Here is a 19,072-nt window from a genome sequence, read left to right as displayed (position 1 = left end):
GAATAACCAAAAAAGAACTTTTATCCAGAATAGATGAAGAATCACTTCTCAGCCTTTTGGCTAAGATCAAGGGCAGAATAGATGAAGAACTCCTACAAATCAATACAAAAAAGATAACTCAATAGAAAAGGAGCAAAGGCTTAAATGGAAACTTGACAAAAGATGTCCAGAAGAACATGGCCATCCAAATATATGAAAACGAGGGGTCCCTGGCTGGCTCAGTGGGTAGAGCATGTGACTCTTCTTGATGTTGGAGTTGTGAGTTCAAGCCCCATGTAGGGCATAGAGCTTATTTAAAAAAAAAAAAAATGAAAAGAATCTCATGAGTCATCAGGGCAACGCAAATAAAACCATGTTATAACACCACTAAATGTCCACTCTCCCCAGAATGGCTAAAATGTAGAAGACTGATAACACCAAGTGTTGACAAGGACCTCTCATCAAGGAACTGCTGCTTACTGGTGGGAAGGTAAATTGGTATGACCATTTGGAAAGACATGCAAAGATACACCACGATGTTTGTAGCAACCAATGCCAAATATGGGACAGGCTGAGAAATACTGCCGTATCCCCAGTGCCTTGGACCATGACTTACATATGGTAGGCACACAATTAATATTTGCTAAATGAGGGATGCCTGGCATAGTCGGTTAGATGAACAGCTCTTGGTTCCTACTCAGGTCATGATTTCAGGGTCATGAGACTGGGCCCTACATAAGGCTCTGCCCTCAGAGTGGAATCTGCTTGAGACTCTCTCTCTCTCTCTGCCTCTTTCCATCCCCTGTGCTCCTTTCTCTCTCTTTAAAATAAATAAATGAATCTTAAAAATATATATATATTTGTTAAATGTATGAATGAGCAATCTGAGGATACAATCCAAATCCTCAGCCTGCATACAAGGCTCTCTATGATCTTGTCCCTGCCTCCGTTGCCAGCCCCCTAGCCCCCCTACACCCAAGTGCATCCATCTTGCTGGCACACAGGTGCTGGTAGACACTGCCAAGACTTGCTCCTGTGCCCCTCCACCAGAAGGCCCTTCCACCTTGCTTGCCTTCTCATCTCAGGTTTCCCCAGAAATAGACTCTGGGAGAGAGATTCTCATGAAAGAAATGTATTGGTGAGTGCTTTGGGGAATGACCCCCATCAAGGAGTGAAGAAAACAGCATTGGGCAAAAGGCAAATTAACTGTGACAGAACCACAGTAGAGGTCTCCACTGATCCCATACAGCCCTGCTTATGGGACAGCTTGCAGAATTGTCCCAAACTGAGGCAAGGGGGTGGGCCTTTGTACCCCCACCAACAATTCGTGGCATGAGGCCATCTGAGCAAGGGGATAACCTTGGGTGAAGCGGCTCCCTTTGACAAGAGGAAGGCCAGGGGAGGATTCAACTGTGAGCCCCATTGGCAGACAACATTCCAGGCAGCCGAGGAATAAGTGCTTTAGTCTTAAAGCAGGATCTGGGCTGTGCATCACAGTGAACACTGCACCTCCTCATTTCTCACAGGTAAGAAATGATCCAGTTGCAGCCTCACCTGCCCCAGGTAGCCTACCCTGACTTCCTTTATTGGCAGCTGAACTTCCATAATCTCCAGGGTTCACCTCCTTGTGGTAAAGGAGCCTATGTGTGTGTCTCCTCCAGCAGCCTAAAACAACTGGAGGGAAGAGCTATTTTCATTTACCTTTGTCTCCCTAACACACTTAACTTGATGCCTAGCTCAACCAGAGGCCATACACCTATAATTTGACTCTGTATAATAAAACTAAATCTACAGGTATCTCGATTTATTTTTTTTAAAGATTTTAATTATTTTGTAAGCAGGGGGAGGGCCAGAGAGAGAGAGAGAGAAAAAAAGAGATTGAGAGAGACTCTCAAGAAGACACCCCACTGAGCATGGAGCCCCACGTGGGGTTCATCTCATGACACTGAGATCACCACCTGAGCCAGAATCAAGACTCAGATGCTTAACCGACTGAGTCCCCCAGGCGGCCCCAGGTGTCTCTATTTCTAACTATAGATAGTGTAGCATACTGGTTAAGAGCATGGATGCTGGATCCAAGTTTTCTGGATCCATTTCCTGGCTTTGTCACTTCTAGCTGGATGACCTCAGATAAGTCGCTTGAACTGCTCTGTGCCTGCATTTCATGAATAAAAACAGAAAAAATAGTAACTACCTCTCAGGATTGTTGAGTCAAGGTGCGGTGCCGAGAGCAGTGCCAGACACAGAGTAAGCTTGCAATAAATGTGAGCAATGATAGCCAAAGGCATGCATATTTTCAGCAATTCAGTTTAAGTTGTCAGAAAATGAATGAGTAGAAAAAAAAAAAATCCTTGCAAGTCTTGGCTCGCAATAAGAACTCCTAGAGGGATTTTTAGCCTTCATTTCCCTTGCTGCCTATTTCCATTGTCACATACTGTGAAGCGGCGTACCACATACTCCAGAGCAGTAACTTCAGGTCGTCGGTTGAAGACTTTCTTTGGCTTGTGGCGGTGAGACAGCATTTCCAGGCCCAGGCAACGGAAATTGGCTGCACGTTGGTAAGGGCACTGCCACAGCCATCACTTCCCACTGACATCCAGACGCTGGGTTCCAGTTTTATGGAATGAAGGACACATGTCATCCTCTTTGTCTTGAGCTATTTTCTGAGCTGTTTGTTTAAAATGATGCAAGAATCAAACAGCCACAAATCTACATGTTCTGAGTGACTGCTTCCTCACCCGCCCTCCATGCTCGCAGCTCTTCTGGAAGGGCCATGCCTACCTGCCTGCTGGCCTTCATTCCAGAAGCAAAGGGAAGGGAAGGGTGAAGAAAGACTGGAGATATGGAAATCCAGGGGATTTTGCAAATAAGGAAAGTGAAAGAGTTACCCCTCCTTCTCCAGAGCAATGCTTTTCCTGAGGCCCAAGACAATCTCATGGTCCTGCTGAGACCCTAATGAACCCAGCAGCGGGTTTCGGGGCCTCATTTTTCCAGTGTGATAGCCTTCGTTCATGTTGGCACAAGAAATGACATCTGGATGAGCTGCAGAAGTCCAGAGACCCCAAACTGCCTGTCGTTGCAAGGTCATTAACCCACTAAAAGAAAAATAAATTCCAAGAAACGATTGTGCCCCAGGAACCATGATAGTCACCAGTAACAAATGACAGGTGGGGTCCTGTTTTCAAGGAGGCTGCATGGTAACGGGGGGGGGACACACAGGAAGATCAGTTCGGATGGAATTCGGGGCCAATACGCGGAGCACAAGAGGGAGGGCCTCGGCCAGGTAGGGGCTGCCTGGGGGCTGGGCAGGGAAGCCCTCTCCGAAGAGGTGGCCGCCCCCCAAAGGGTGGGAGGCAGGGGGTGTTGTCTGTGAGTGAGGGGGCTCCCCGCACCCAGCCGATCCAGGGTTGGGGGGGCTGCGGCTCGGGGGGGGGGGATGCGCCGCGGGGGGGTAGCGGGGGGTGCTGCGGCTGCGGGGGTGCTGCGGGGGTGCTGCGGGGTACTGCGGGGTGCTGCGGGGGGCTGCGGCTGCGGGGTGCTGCGGGGGGGCTGCGGCTGCGAGGGGCTGCGGGGGGGGCTGCGGGGGCTGTGGCTGCGGAAGGGGGGGCTGCAGCTGTGGAAGGGGGGCTGCGGCTGCTGGGGGCTGCGGGGGGGCTGCGGCTACGGGGGGGCTGCAGCTGCGGGGGGCTGCGGGGGGGCTGCGGGGGGGCTGCAGCTGCGGGGGGCTGCGGGGGGGCTGCGGCTGCGGGCCCCGCTGGCCCCGGGGAGCGCACAGGGGCTGCCAGGCTTCCCGCACCAGCACCAGCCCGGGGCTGCTCACACCGCCCCCGCCCCCCCCCAGCCCGCGGACACGAGGACCCGGGTCAGGGGACTTTCCTTTTCCTTCTCTTTTGCCTTGTGGAAATATTCCAGAGTGAAGCGACCAAGTCAACGGGTGTAAACAGTTTTACTAAATATTAGAGAGCCCTCAGGAAAGATGGAGCCAGTTTATGGCACCGGCCAATCCTGGGTACGTGTCTCTTTTCTTAGATCTACTTCTCACCTGGGCTTTATCAATACAAAGAAATAAAAGTGTTTCGAACCATTTGAAGGAATTCCTTCTTTTATAGAAAAAAATCTCAAAGTCTTCCTTTAAACCCGCTAGTGGTTAAATGACCTTAATGTAACTTTAGCCTTGGTACTCCATAAACCAACACTCTGCACACCTGCCTCAGACCTTTGTCCTTACTTCCTCCTCTGAAATGCCTGACACAACACGTGCCTTTTTTGTTTCTATAGATATTATCTGTGTCCCTCTTCTAGAATGTGCATTTCAAGAGAACAAGGACTTTGTTATATTTGCTTCTAAATTCCCAAGGCCTAGAAGATGCCTTATACATAGTAAATGTTCCCTAACTATTGCTGAATGAGTGAGGAAGTGAATGAAGTGCCTAATTACATCATCAGTCTTGGCATTTTCTAGAGTAAGAGCCAGAAACCTGTGTTAGGCTCACAGTGAATCAAAAAGTTTGCTGGTCACGAGTTCCTAACTATGATGAAACTGAAGAGTCCTCTCACCCCAAAAATGTACAGTCACAGACCTTACTATGTAACTCCTAAGGCTTCTGACTGGCTGAAGCTTAGTGGGTCCAGAAATCTTAACTGTAGAACTACTGCTCTACCTACTATAGTGGAGCCTGAAGGGTAGATGGGCGGCCCTACAAATCTAACTTGTTTTAGCTTGGCCCATAAAAGATTAACAGGTGTGAGGTTTTTTAAAATTTTGAATTGGTTGCTCCATAATGAAAAACTTTGAAAATTTCATAGGAAGACCAATCAGTTCTCCTCAAAATTCAAAACACCTGGCAGCAGCAAAAAAAAAAAAAAAAAAAAAAAAAAAGACCTGGCAGCTCTGGGCCCACATTCCCAACTGCAGATAAGCAATCATGGCCCCAGGTCATATCTGTCGCCATTGCTCCCCGTGCCTTCTCTGGTTTAGAAGCAGAGTGTTTAAGACCATTTATTATTGGGCCCAGACTCTTGTTTTCTTAAACCTGAGTTAAGGGGAAAGCAAAACAGACCGCTGCCCCTATTTTTCTTAAACCAGGTCCACTTCATGTATTTATGTTACAGGTCTAGACACTGTAGGAATTTGACTTGAGACCCCTCATCTCACTCAACCATGAATCGTAAATTAAGGAAGCTAGGACCCAACACGGTTGAGAAACTTGGCCAAGATTCCATGGGGCCTGACTTGAACTCAGGTTTCCGAAATCAATGAACTATCTTTTCAACTAACGTAAAGAGCCAAGAAACATATCATGTCATTAGAAACCATAGATTCCTGCAAATCTATCAGAATTGGCTAAGTTTTTCAAGATCATCTCTGTACACCCGCCAAATGCTTAGACATCCGAGCAATGCTTGACCTATTGAATGAGCAAATGAATGGATCCGTTTTTGAATTATTGTTTAACCTGGAGAAAAATAGGATTCATTTAAAAGCTACCTTTTGCCAGCAACTGAGGATGTAGTTTCAAATCTGACCACTCATTTTTCTTTCTTTCTTTCTTTCTTTCTTTCTTTCTTTCTTTCTTTCTTTCTTTCTTTCTTTCTTTCTTTCTTTCTTTCTTTCTTTTTTTTTTTTGATTTTTAAAATTTATTTATTCATGAGAGGCACAGAGAGAGAGAGAGAGACAGGCAGAGGGAGAAGCAGGCTCCAACATGGGACTTGATCCCCAGACCCGGGATCACAACCTGAACCAAAGGCAGACACTCAGCCACTGAGCCCCCTGAGTGCCCCTCTTTTTCTTTTGTTAAAGGAGATAGAAGTTTATTGAATATACTGCAAGGGAACGGCAGGCAGAACAGCGAAGGACCGACAGCCACGAGGGGGTGCGAGGGGCCCCATGCACATGTGTGCCAGGGGTAAGCAGCCCTGGTCAGAGCCCGGCTTCAGGAGCCCGTTTGCACCCCCACCCCCACCCCCCGCCCCTTGCTGGAGCATTGCCTCCAGGTGGCCTGTCCTTTCTCCCCTGCCCGACGACGGGCACCCGTGGCGGGACATTGGCCAGGGCCTCCAGGATGCGATCCTGCGCTGCTGCCTGAACTTGCGGCCCCTCGGGGCTCTGGGCGGTGGCGGCCCAGGGCTTCACGGCAGTGGGCGGGCGGCCCCTTTGGAGTTCCTCCGTGGCTGGTGGCCACGGTCCCGGAGCTCAGGGCGAGCGGCCCCCTCGGCGGGGCTGCGGTCCCCACCGAATCGCACCCGCGCGGGGCTTGTCGGAGCCGCTGGGGCGAGGGCAGCTGGGCCCGAGGGCGGGGGGTGGGGGAGGCAGGGCTGGGGGTGCCCACGGGAGGGGCCCAGCACCTGCGCCACGGCCACCCAGGGGGAGCGCCTCCGGGGGACCCAGACCTGCAGGCCGCAGCAGGCGGCCGCCGACTCACAGGCCGGGGCGGGAAGGGGCCCCTGAAGGGCGAGACCCGCACCTGTGCCTTCGGACCGGGCTTGGGATCCGCCGCAGGAGTGACTCGGCCACGCGGAATCAGCTCCCTCCGAGGGAGACCCGGAGCCCCGGGAACTGGAGTCAGCCCACGGGGGAGGGGGCGGGGGGAAGGCCCAAGCCCCCGGGGCAGGGGTGGGATGGGGGGTGAGGGGGTTGGGGCCAGGGGTTCCCCGGGACAACCACCGTGGTGGGCGCCGGGCTGGGAAGGGACTCCCCGGTAGAAGGGGGAGGTGGAGGTCTCCTGAGTCACTGGGGGGCAGCCGCAGGACAGCAGAGACACTGTGCCCACCGCCTTTATTTTCGTGGAGTCAATTCTATGGAGTGAACACGGCTCTAGGCCGGTGAGCCTGTGCACAGAGGGGTTAGCCACCGGCCTTCTAGAGGGCACAGATGCGCTGCGCTGCCCTGATAGCTCCTCGGAGTTGAGACACTAGGGCCCCTTTCCATTTCCCACAGCTTGAGTTTCAAGTCCTCAAAGCTCCTGATTTGTCCTGATTCCAAGAGATAAGCAGCAGGTGACCTGAGCGGCTGGTGCTGGGAAGTGTTGCAGAGGTCTGGGTCCTTCTGATGCTTACCCGGGAGGGGGAGGCCCTGACTGTCCCGAAAATCTGCTCCCCTCTGTCGCCAGCTAAGTATTGCCTCTCTGTGGGAAATTATTCTGCATCCTGACAGTGGAGATGTTGCAACCTAAATGAGAGCCATTTGACCTTTTTAGGAAAGTCATTGTCATTATTATAACATAATTTCAAAAAGCATTTCCTCCTGAATATGTCATCGAAACCCTGGGGACACTAACTGCCACTTGCAGTGGCCCCTGTGTCCATTTTCTTCTACTTGAGCAATTGATGACCTGCTTTTAGCTAGATACACAGCCACAGAGTAAATATACCACATTGCCCAACGCCCCTGGTAGACAGAAAGAGCCACGAGTCTAAGCTCTAGCCAGGGGCATGTAAGTACAGGTACCATGCACAATGTCCAGAAAGATCAGGCCACGGAGAGTGCGGCACGATGGCTGGATCTCAAGCAGCCATTTCACAGAAGCCAAACTGAGGATGGCAGGGCAGGAAGCCAGAAGGAGCTTGATGGAATTCCCCGTGATTTTCAGCCAAATGCAATGCTAAGCATTAGCAACTAAGCATAAAGCCACTAAAGGTTTGTCCAGAAGACTGAAAACCATTTTAGTAAGTAGGCAGTTAATTATATTTAGTTATAGATCTGTGCATGAAATTTCTTTCACCATTTCCAATGAGATCCTCACTTCTGCATTATGAGAAAGTACAAATGATGTTTCCCTTTCTTTACATAAAAATAAATGCTGAAAAACTTTTGTTTTTTTGAGTACTTTTGTAATTAATAAATAAATTTGTAAAAATAAATGCTGAAAAACTTTTGTTTTTTAATTACTTTTGTAATTAATAAATTAACTTTATTAATTTTTGAGGTATAATTGACAGGTAACATGTAAGTTTCAGGGATACAACATAATGATTTATTATTTGTGTATAGTGAAAAATGTGCACCATAATAAGTCCAATTAACATCAGTCACCACACATAACAAAACTTTTTTTTGTGATAAGAACTTTCACGGTCTTTTCTCTCCGTGACTTTCAAATATGCAGTACGGTGTTGCTAGCTGTAGTCACCCTGCTGTCTGCTCATTACATTCACATGACTTATTATTTTATAACTGGAGGTTTGTACCTTTTGACCTTTCTCATATGTTTTGCCCCAGTCTGGCAACCACGGATCTGTTCTCAGTATCCATGGGCTCAAGGTTTTTCTTGGTTTTGTTTTTGTTTTATTTTAGAGTCCATGTATAAATGAGATTACAGAGCATTTGCCTTTCTCTGTCTGACTCACTTCACTTAGCATAATACCCTCAAGTCCATCTATGTTTTCACAAATGGCAAGATTTCCCTTTTCATGACTGCATAATATTCCGCGTCTGTGTGTGTGTGTGTGTGTGTGTGTGTGTGTGCGCGCGCATGTGTATCACATTTTCTTACCCATTGGACACTTAGGTTGTTTCCATATCTTGGTTGTTGCTATTGCTGCAGCAAAGATGGGGGTGGGTGCATATATCTTTTTTGAGTGTTTTTGTTTTCTTTGGATAAATGTCCAGAAGTACAGTTGCTGGATCATATGGTAGTTCTATTTTTAATTTTTTGAGGACCCATTATATATATATATATATATATATATATATATATATATATATATATATAAAGTTTTCTTTAGTGGCTGCACCAGTTTGCATTCCTACCAACAGTGCATAAAGATTCCCTTTTCTCCACATCCTTGCCAGCACTTGGTATTGCTTGCCTTTTAATAATTCTAACAGGTGTGAGCTGATATTTCATTGTGGTTTTGACCTGCACTTCCCTGATGATTAGTGATACTGAGCACCTTTACTTGTACCTGTTGACCCTTTGTACTCTTTACTTGGAAAAAATATCTATGCAGATCCTCTGCCCATTTTTTAATTGAATTGTTTGGGGTTTTTTGCTATTGAGTGGTATGAGTTCTTTATATACGTGGCTATTAACCCCTTATCAGATATATGATGTGGAAATATTTTCCTAGTTTCCTCTGTTATAAGCTCCAGGAACACCTTATACTTCTTTCATAATATTCCTCATGTCTCTAATTATTTGCTTAATATGTATCTTTCCTGTTGACAAAAATTCAGTGAGGGCAGGCATTTCTGTGTTGTCACTCCTGTTTCCTCAATATCTAGTTTAACTCCTAACACTTAATGGAACTTAATAAATATTCATGGAATGAATGAGCTTTTGTTATCATGCTATCTGAACAGAATGTTTTTCATTTAAGAAAAAGGTATGTGGGTGCCTGCATAGCACAGTCCGTTGAGTGTCTGACTCTTGGTTTTGGCTCATGTCATGATCTCAGGGTCGTGGGGTCCTGAGAATCTCACGTGTGCTTCAGATTCTCTCTCCCTCTGCCCCTCCACCTGGTGCTCTGTCTCTCAAATAAATACATCTTTAAAAATGAAAAAATGAACCCCAATAATCTCAATTTATTTGAGCAGAATCCAAATAAAACGCTTTAGAGTTGTATTAGAAACTTTAGAAAAATTGGTCTAACATCTGGACTGGTGGGGAGATTTCCAGGTACATCCTTGGTAAGTGACTCGGGTGAGTAAAGGGCTGACAGTCAGGCTGGGAGGGGCCGCCCCAGGTGAATCAGGTAACAAAGAAGCAGGGGGCAGAGGTGACCTTCCTCCCCCTGTGCACGGCCCAGCCTGGGCTCCCCGCCTCCCTGCAGCCTTGCCTCAGAGCTGCCCCTTCGGGCCACGCTGGAACATCAAACATGGGATTTTGTTTGCTGACTTGGATTAGTAACAAGGCCTCTCCCTGACCTTCTCCCTGCACGGTAATAAAGGGAAAGGACGAACTTAAAGTGGAATTGCACCGGTTTCCCGGACGGATCACTAGGCTTTACTGGGAACACCTCCCCTGAGCATCGCTGCCTGCAGTGGGGGAGGACGTCTACCCCAGCCCCACCTTTGGCACTTTTGCCTCAGGGCAGGTGGGCTCCCTACGGTGTGAGAGCCAGCCTGGACTGGTCGCTAGGAGCCCCTGCCAGGGCAAGAGGGGCGCTGGTACTGGAGCCCATGTGGTCAGGTGCCTTCACTGAAGGATGCGGAGGGGCCGTCAGGTTCCTTAGCCAATGGCCAGCTGTTTTTAGGGTGTGCAGAGAACAAGGAGGAGCTTCGAGGCCTGCCCCGCAGGACATCATTCCGGATAGTAGAGCCCCTCACTTACCTCAGCCCCAGTTCCCAGAGTTGGTCTGTGGAAAGATCAGACCAGAGTTTCTTCTCCACTGGGTTGACTCAGCTTTTCCCTAACTCCACTTGCATTATGTCTGTCCCTGCTGATGTTCTCTACCCCCCTCCTCTCTGCCTCTAGCTTCTGCTGCCTTTGCGGGGGGCGGGGGGGGGGGGAGGGCGGGGGGACCTTTGGTACCACCCTACTGTCATTTGCCCTGTGCATACCCCACTGACTCCCCAACAGTGGTGGCTCACGGGCTCAGCCTGTCACCCTAACAACGTCCCCAGGTCAACCAGTGCCTGAAGCCACGCACGCCGAGTGACACGGTAGAACATGCCTGGGTGTGGGCACCCCGGATGTGCCAGGCCGCATGTGGCACGGAGAACATAGCTGTGAGACGGAAACAACGCAAGCTTCAGGAGCCATGGACCGTGCTTTCCACGGGAGGTCAGAGGACTGATGAGAAACCAAGTAAAAAGTGAAACACGGGAGACATGTTGGCTAATGTGAGGGGCAACCACGCCAGTCCCAGGTTAGGGAGGGCCGGCAGCAGGGCCTGGAGGTGCAGGTCGAGCAAGGTGCCAGGCAGGTCCGCGCGAGAGTGACAGCAACGGGTGTGTCGTGCAGGACACTGCAGGGGGGAAGCCGGTCAGGGCGGGAGCCTCCGAGGCTCTGGCGTGGTAGGCCTGAGGGGCTGGGGCGACCCGCCACCCCCTCCTGGCTTCACGCTGGAAGGCCGGTGGGACCGGCGCCGCGGGGCACCCAGGAGGGCACCAGAGGCCAGGCCGCGCCCCGGTAGGACCCAGCTGGTTCCGTGGGCCTTAACCTGAGCAGGGCAGAATGGGCCGAGGCCAGGGTCAGAGCGCAGGGCCGGGAGGGGCCCCGGGGCGGCTCCCCCCACCCCGCGGCTGTCGCTGCAGGCCCCCGGAGGGCTCCTCTGGCCTCCCCGGCCCTCCAGCTCCGCCCTCGCCCGCCGCTGCTCTGAGACCGCCGCTTCCTCCTCCGCCCCGCCCGCAGCCCGGCTCCTCCCCGCAGCCCGGCTCCTCCCCTCCCGGCAACCCCGCCCCTCCCCTCCTGCTGCTCTGCTCCTCCTGCAGCCCCGCCCCTCCCCTCCCGGCAGCCCGGCCCCTCCCCTCCTGCAGCCCCGCCCCTCCCCTCCCGGCAGCCCGGCCCCTCCCCTCCTGCAGCCCCGCCCCTCCCCTCCCGGCAACCCCGCCCCTCCCCTCCTGCAGCCCCGGCCCTCCCCTCCCGGCAACCCCGCCCCTCCCCTCCTGCAGCCCCGCCCCTCCGCTCCCGGCAGCCCTGCCTCTCCCCTCCTGCAGCCCCGCCCTTCCCCTCCCGGCAGCCCGGCCCCTCCCCTCCAGCGGCTCTGCTCCTCCTGCAGCCCCGCCCCTCCTCTCCTGCAGCCCCGCCCCTCCCGCAGTCGGGCACCTGCTCCCCTGCCTGTTCCCTGCGATCGCGTGTCTGGCCCCGCAGCTGCGTCCCCCCCGACCTGTGAGCGCTCCAGGACACCCCTCCAGCTTCTACTCCCTGCCAAGCGTTCAGTGGAACGCAACCTGTATTTACCGTCGGCAGCTGTGAGAGGAGGCCCTGCAGGCTCCTCCAGCGCCCCGGCCCCCCACCCCGAGCTCCCCCAGCGCCCCGGCCCCCCGAGCTCCCGAGGTCCAGTAGGGCCAGGCCCCGCGGGCTCCCCCAGCGCCCCTGCCCGCTCCCCAGCGCCCCGCCCCCCCAGCTCCCGAGGTCCAGCAGGGTCAGCCCCCACCCAGCTCCCCCAGCGCCCCGGCCCCCCCGGCCCCTCCCCGGCCCCGAGGTCCAGCAGGGTCAGGCCCACTGCTGTAATAAATCTGGCCGTCCAGGAAGCGGGGATTCTTTTTCTGACAAAATAGCGTGTGGCTGCCCCTCCGAGGGCTGTTTCACCCGAGACTCGGGAGGCAGGCGTGGGCTCGGCTGGAGGCTGCAGAGCGCCCCTTCCCAGGCCCGCCCAGCGCGCAGATTCAGGGCCGACGTCAAGCGGACGGAACCGAGGCGGGAGCGGTGGCTCCGGGGCGAACCCCCCCACCCCACCCCGGGCCGGGAGGCGGAGGCAGCGCGCGTGCAGCGGGGCCACTCCCCGCGGAGCGTGCGGGGCAGCGGCGGGAGGCGCAGTGGGGAGCGCCGCAGGGCCTGGGCCTGTCCCAGCCGCCCCGCTCCTCATCCATCCGATGAGAACCAAGCCAGGATGTAGGTGAGAAGGTCGCCGGGCGAATTCAGGGAAAACCAGCAGCAGCGAGCGGACACAGCGCGTGGCCAGAGCCGCGTGGGCTGCCAGGAGCACCCTAAAGGAGAAAATGTTTTGTACTCTGAACCCCAGAGTCCTTCTTATCAGCTCCTGGTCACTCCCTGTGGCCTTGCCAGGTCACTTATCCACTCATCCCGTGTTTATTGAGCTTCCACCGAGCACCAGATACGGAATGAAGCATCAGCACAGGTTGTCAAGGAGCAGGAGCCCTGCCTTAGCTGGGGGTGTGGACAAGTCAACATCTGTGGTGTGATGGCTGTAAGCACTGGGTCTAAGCAGGTAAGAGAGACCACAGGGGACGTCCTGGGCAGGTGACATCCAAATTGATCCTGGAAGGGTGAGGCAGGATAGGCTGGACTGAGTGGTGTCAGGGTAGGGAGAGGGGGAAATGAGTCTGGACAGGTGAGCAGGCTCGTACCACCAAAGGTCTGTGTCCCACAATACGGAGTTGAGTCTTTAACTTAGGAGTAACACAGAGGCACTGCAGCAGGTTAAGCAGCGGAGTGGCAGGGTCAGCTCTGTGTCTGAGGAGATCACCGTGGCTGCTGTGTAGAGAACTAAGGACTAGGACGTAGGGGAGCTTGGTCAAACTAGAAGACCGGCCCGCAGCGCAGACAGCGCCGCGCTGGCGGTAGGGATCTGAGGCATGATTACAGGGAACCCTCTGTAAGACTGAGCAACGACTTGGAAGAAAAGTGAAGGATCAAGAATGACGCCTAGGTTTCTGGTGGGGGCTGCCAGATGGAGGCATGTCACTAACCACGGTGGTGACCACCGGAGAGAGGCAGGCTGCGGCTGGGGGGAGGCACCAAATGGGTGGGAGGCGACATGGGGCAGGTGAGGCTGAGGGGAGTGACTATTAAAGGCGGGCATGCCGGATCTTACTCACAGATGACTGTGAAAGCACCAGTACAAGAAAAGGTTAAGGACAAAGAAAGAAAGGGGCCAAGAGCCAATGGTGGGAAGGCTCTGGAAGAAACCAAAGGGCATACGAGTCAGAGGATGGTAGGAGGATGAGCCCTAGTGAGGCCACCTTGGTTCTGGGGATGAAAGGAAGGGTGCAGCGGCAGGTGTGCAGGTGCCTCGGGTCTTCCTCACCCCGAGGCCCGGAGTCCTGCCCTGCCCTCTCACATCTCCTGGCTTCTCGTGTTTTCCTTGATCTTCCTTAAGTTCTTTAGCCAGTTGGTGAATTAGCTCTTCCGCGTAGAGGGACTGCTTTGAACAGAGAGTTGGCCTGGATGAGTGAGTCGGAGCTTCAGGCTTCCCATCCCCACTGGAGACAGAGCGCCTGGAAGGGCAGCTGTGAGGCTCAGCTGCGAGGGTGTGTGAGCCGCTCAGAGGGGCGCTCAGCACCCAGCACTGCGGGTGATGGGAGTCCTCTTTCTTGGATGTGTGCTGACTGACCCCGAGTGCACCTGTGTGCTCCAGGGGAGCTTCCAGAAGCAGCCTTTCTGTCTCATGCCCTTTCAAAGCTGGAACCCTTTTTTTTTTTTTTTTTTAAGCAGTCCACTAAATTCCTAAGCACAATTTTCTGTTCATTGGCAAAATCAAAGATAGTGAAGAAGCTGTGCAGTCTCATGGAGGGATTCCACAAGCTGCCCAGCACTTCAAAAAAAAAATCCTGGTTCTGTCAATAACTGGAAACTCTGGGGTTTAGGGCCCTAGAACTGGTATTTTTAATATTGGTCTGATGAAAAGGGCAGAGTCTGCAGTAAGTAGAATTTAATTTTAGTCCAGGCTCTCCATTAGGTAGCTGACCTGGCCCCGTGTCTGAGCGTATGAAATGAGGGGAATAAACCCTGTTCATGGAGTTACTATGAACCAAGTGGGAGAGCAGAGGGCAAAGCACCCTGGAGGGGGCCTGTGCTGCTCGGGGAGGCCGGCAAGTCCCCTGCGCCTGAACTCGGGTGGGTTTGGGGACAGCCCTCCGCTGCCCCCGGCAGGCGCTTGGCCAGGGTCCCCTACCAGAAGGCCTACAGGCCACTCATGAGAATTTTAGAGGATTCCTTTTTTATTTATTTATTTATGTATTTATTTATTTTTAAATTTATGATAGTCACACAGAGAGAGAGAGAGAGAGAGAGGCAGAGACACAGGCAGAGGGAGAAGCAGGCTCCATGCACCGGGAGCCCGATGTGGGATTCGATCCCGGGTCTCCAGGATCGCGCCCTGGGCCAAAGGCAGGCGCCAAACCGCTGTGCCACCCAGGGATCCCGAGGATTCCTTTTTTAAAAAAGAGTTTATGTATTCATGGGAGACACACACACACACACAGAGGCAGGGACACAGATCGAGGGAGAAGCAGGCTCCTTGCGGGGGGCCGGACGTGGGACTCGATCCGGGGACCTGGGATCCCGCCCTGGGCCGAGGCAGACGCCCAGCCGCTCAGCCCCGGGCCGGAGCGTTTCTTATGCAGGCGCTGCATTCCGCCCCATGAAAGGAAGCGGGATGTATCTTAGTTAAATTGCATACTCACCATCGCCCTCGTTGGGGATCTGCCTTCAGCTACATTTCATGTTTCCAAGGGAAGACCCCGCAGTCCAGGGAGCCCCGCCGCGCGGGCATCAGCTGCTCAGCGGAGGAAGCCCCCCGCCCCCCATGCGCACTGTCCCCCCACCCCGAGTCCAGGGCCCCTGCCGGAGCTCACCCGGGGGCCCGAGGCGCAGAGGCGGAATGCAGCGGGGTTCTTGCGTGCTGCGCCGGGAGCCCGGCCGCGGGCGGCTGTCCCCACTGGTCCCCGGGAGCCTGCAGTGTCCACCCAACGACACGCTCCGCAGGGGCCCCTTGAACTTGAATCCTTCCGTTGGTTCCCTGATGATACGTTCTTACTTTGGGCGTTGAGTCTTTTTTTCCCTCAGTGATCCTGGACGTGAAGGGCTAAATCCAGGGTTCTTTACAGGTAAGGACCCCATTCTGTCCCCAGGGAGCCCTAACACGGACGGCCTCCGTTTCTCCCCCGGGCGCGTGGACCCCAGATCGGCTCCCTCCGCCCTCACTTCGCGGCGTGTCCGAGGAACCGCCCACCGGTGAAATCAATTCCGCTTGCAAGTCTAGGATGCAGGCTCGGGGGTTTGCGGGGTTTTAAGTTTTTAAATTGAAGTGCTGATTTTAACCCCAAGTTCCTCCCTCAGCAGAAAGTGCAGCCACTTTTATTCATCTATTTATTTTTGCCTGTGTCAGTTGGCCTAGGCCAGCAATGCTCCCGGCCCCAGACCCACGGAGGGGTGGGTAGTTGAGAAATGAAGGAATCCCAGCAGCTCCGGGCCCTCGGCTCCATCATGGGCCTTCAGGAGCCCCAGAGGAAAGGAGGAAGCAGAAGAATGTTCCGGTGGGTTGCGGAGAGCCTTCCTCCTTTAATACTTAGACGTTAAATTGAGTGACTTTTCAAGTATTGGTTTGTGATGAGCCTGTTTTCAGATTCAAGGGCCGCCAATATAAACCTGGATCTTCAGGGAGCAATGAAATCGAAGAGTCTGACCTCTCGGCTCCCCGGCAAGTGGGGTGACCAGATAATGTCATTCCTGGATGAAAGCTCCCCATGGCCCCATCTCCTTTAGAAGGAAATCCAGAGGCCTGCACAAGCTGCCCTGCCTTCAAAATCCGTCTCCTCTGGGCCTTCGGATGTGCAGCCACACCTGCAGCAGGCCTGTCATCTCCCTGGGTGCTGCCTGGGATAGTTCCCCTCCAGGCAGCCTCTTTTTTGTTTGAGGTCTCACACTCACATTTCACTTACTCAGAGACTGTCTCTGGCCACCTGGATGTCATGGTCCTAACCTCTCCGACCCTTAGGCTTCTTATCTTTAAAATGGGGCTAGTAAAGTCTACTGTGATGGTTAATCTTATATGGGAACTTGGCTGAGCTACAGCACCCAGGTATTTGGCTAAACAATATTCTGGATGTTTCTGTGAGATTGTTTTCAGATGAGATTAACATTTACATTGGTCGCCTTGGGGAAAGCAGATTGCCCTCTGTGAAGTGGGTGGGCTGTATCCAATCAGTTGAAGGCACAGATAGGCTAAAAGACTTTCCTCTCCTGAGCAAGAAGGCATTCAACCAGCAGGCAGCCCACAACATCAGCTCTTCCCTAGTCTCCAGGCTTCCAGCCCACCCTGCAGAGCTTGGACTTGCCCGCCTTTGTCGTATAAGCAAATTCCTTAAAATAAACCTCTGTATGTATGTATAAATTCTCCTGGTTTTGTTTCCCTGGAAAACCCCAAACTAATACAATTACCTTGTAGGATTTTATAAGATTCACTAGCACTATTACTCCCATTTATTGAGTGCTTACAGTGTGCCACCCACCTTGAAAGTGGGTACCGTACTTTATCAGATGGAATCCTCACCACAACCTTAAGACTTGGTGCCACTATTATCCTCTGTGGACAGCAAGACAACGGACACCTAGATGACAGTCCCTCAGTCAGTAAGACTGGCCTGATGGTGGTTTGAGGGGGGAGTCCTAGAGGAGAGACACGTGTGTGACCAGATACCTGGACTTTGTGCACTCTCATTTCAGACCTGTCCACTTAAATAGCTTTTCCCTGATGAGGTCATATGTTAACACCCACCACCTGAATGGGCTGCTTCCAGCAGGCCAGAGGGTGGGAGAGAGCTGCAGCCTGCAGGCCACAGTGGCTAATGGGGCACCTGCTAGAGAAATGCCGTGCCTCATTCACCTCAAGATTTACCCCTCCACCTGGACTCGGCTGTCACTGTGTGGTGGAGAGGCCCTTGGCCTGCCTGGGAAGCCAGAGCCCCGGGGACAGGCTGCAAGTCCTTCTGTAAAGATCTTGCCTTGCCATGCTGGAAGTTTCCCCAGGAGAGTCCCTTTACCCGAGAACGAGCTTTATTTGGTCCTTTGCTTTCCAATTTAAAAAAAGTTTAGGGGGGAGGGGGCAAGCTGGTGGAAAATAAATAAATAAATCATTTTAAAAAAGAAAACTCATTTATTTCTTCCTAAAGTCTATTTAATACGGACTCCAAAGCTCATGTTCTTTCCACCAGGTCACACTGTTTTAAGCATCACAGAAAAAACTACCTCCAAAAGGAAATAAAAATGATCTCACATAAAAACAACTATATACCTAGTTTTATGGTATATTCTGTAGTTTACGTGTAAAATTGCTTATTAAAGTCACTAAAGAGATGCTGCTTAAGCTGGCGCCGAGCGGGGTCCCCCCACCCCCGGGCACCCGCCGCTCCCACCTGCGACGTGCAGAGAGGCCCACCCCGCGCTCCAGAGAGAAGGGCTCAGCGGGGACGTCGGGGAGCAGCCGGTGGGTCGGGGGGCCTCCGGGCGGAGGTGGCTGAGCCCCGATCCCTGCGGAGAGGCGGCCCGGGAGCGGGTCCTGCAGCACAGGCCGCGGATCCCAGGGCGCGGGGGACATAGCCGGGATCCTGCGCGGCCCCCACACCCCAGGGGGGAGAGGGGAGGGCTCGGGACAGCGAGGACCTTCCTACCACCGGGGCGCCCCGGGACAGGGGAGAGGGGGGAGGGCACAGGACGGTGAGGCACATGGCAGATGCCCCCTGGCAGATCAGCGCCCCCGCAGCCCGGGAGCACCCAGGCCAGTGTGGACTGGGAGCTGCGGTGGTTACTGGGGGAACTGACCCCAGGGCTGGAGAGCTGGCTGCAGCCAGTATTCCTCCTGGTGTCACCGTCTGCCTGGGAGGGGGGGCCACCCGGGGACAGAGGCCTCAGGGGGTCAACAGCTCCCACAGAGCCCGGCATCGGCAGTGGGCAGGGTAGCTCCCCCAGGTGCACACACCTGAGCATCAGCACAGCAGCCCCTCCCCCAGACCAGCTGGAAGGACAGGGGAAGAGCAAGTTCTCCACCAAGCAGCCCTGGAGAACTTCAGGGGAAGTCGAGGAATTGATAGTATATAGAGCTAGAGAGTCCCCCTCTTTTTAAAATTTTTTTTCCCGTTTTTCCATTACAACTCATTTTTATATCAGACTAAAATTTTCCAGTATTTTTTCTCTTTACCCACCTTAACTACAATATTTTACCACCTCTTCATTTTTAAGTTTCTTCCTTTCTGACTTTCATATTTCTACGATTACAGGTCCTAGATATATTTTCCACTTTTAGATTCCTTTTGATGTACTCAATTTAATTTTGGGAGATATATGAGATATGGTTGTTTTGTTTTGTTTTCTTTGTTTTCCCTGCGTTGTTTTGTTCTACAATGGCAGAAGTTCATACCTTCTAAGTCATGACCAGCATGCACCCTGAATCAAGTGGAACACCCTGCCGGTCCATTCTGTGAGATTATATTCTCCCTTCATTCCTATTCAGCCCCCCTCTTTTATCTCGTTTATGTTTTGGTGGTCACTGTTGGGGCTCTCTACAAGTATTGCTGGTTTATAGAAATTTGGGACTGAGGATCTTCTAACATACAGAACTTAATACACTCAGAACCAAGAGAATCACCCTCTAGGACCTCTCAGGTTGACTACATTCTCCCTCCAATACAATTTTGTCACCACCACCATCTCTGCCTTTTTTCTCTCCCTTTTTCCTCTTTTCTTTATT

The 19,072-nt window shown here is 52.9% G+C and overlaps 1 long non-coding RNA gene across 3 annotated transcripts; it reads left to right on the top strand.

The window, feature by feature from the left end:
- The first annotated feature begins 12,357 nt into the window (after positions 1–12,357).
- Positions 12,358–16,720, top strand: LOC112653781 (uncharacterized). 3 transcript variants are annotated; one of them, XR_003132525.3, is made up of 3 exons: positions 12,358–12,814; positions 15,716–15,863; positions 15,953–16,720. It is a non-coding gene; the product is annotated as an uncharacterized LOC112653781 (long non-coding RNA). The 3 variants fall into 3 exon arrangements; XR_004814318.2 differs by having other exon boundaries at positions 15,435–15,863; XR_004814317.2 differs by having other exon boundaries at positions 12,358–15,863.
- The last annotated feature ends 2,352 nt before the right edge of the window (positions 16,721–19,072 follow it).

This window comes from Canis lupus, chromosome 3, assembly GCF_003254725.2.
Source record: "Canis lupus dingo isolate Sandy chromosome 3, ASM325472v2, whole genome shotgun sequence".
NCBI classification, from domain to species: domain Eukaryota; kingdom Metazoa; phylum Chordata; class Mammalia; order Carnivora; family Canidae; genus Canis; species Canis lupus.
This window is presented reverse-complemented; position numbering and strand designations above follow the sequence as displayed.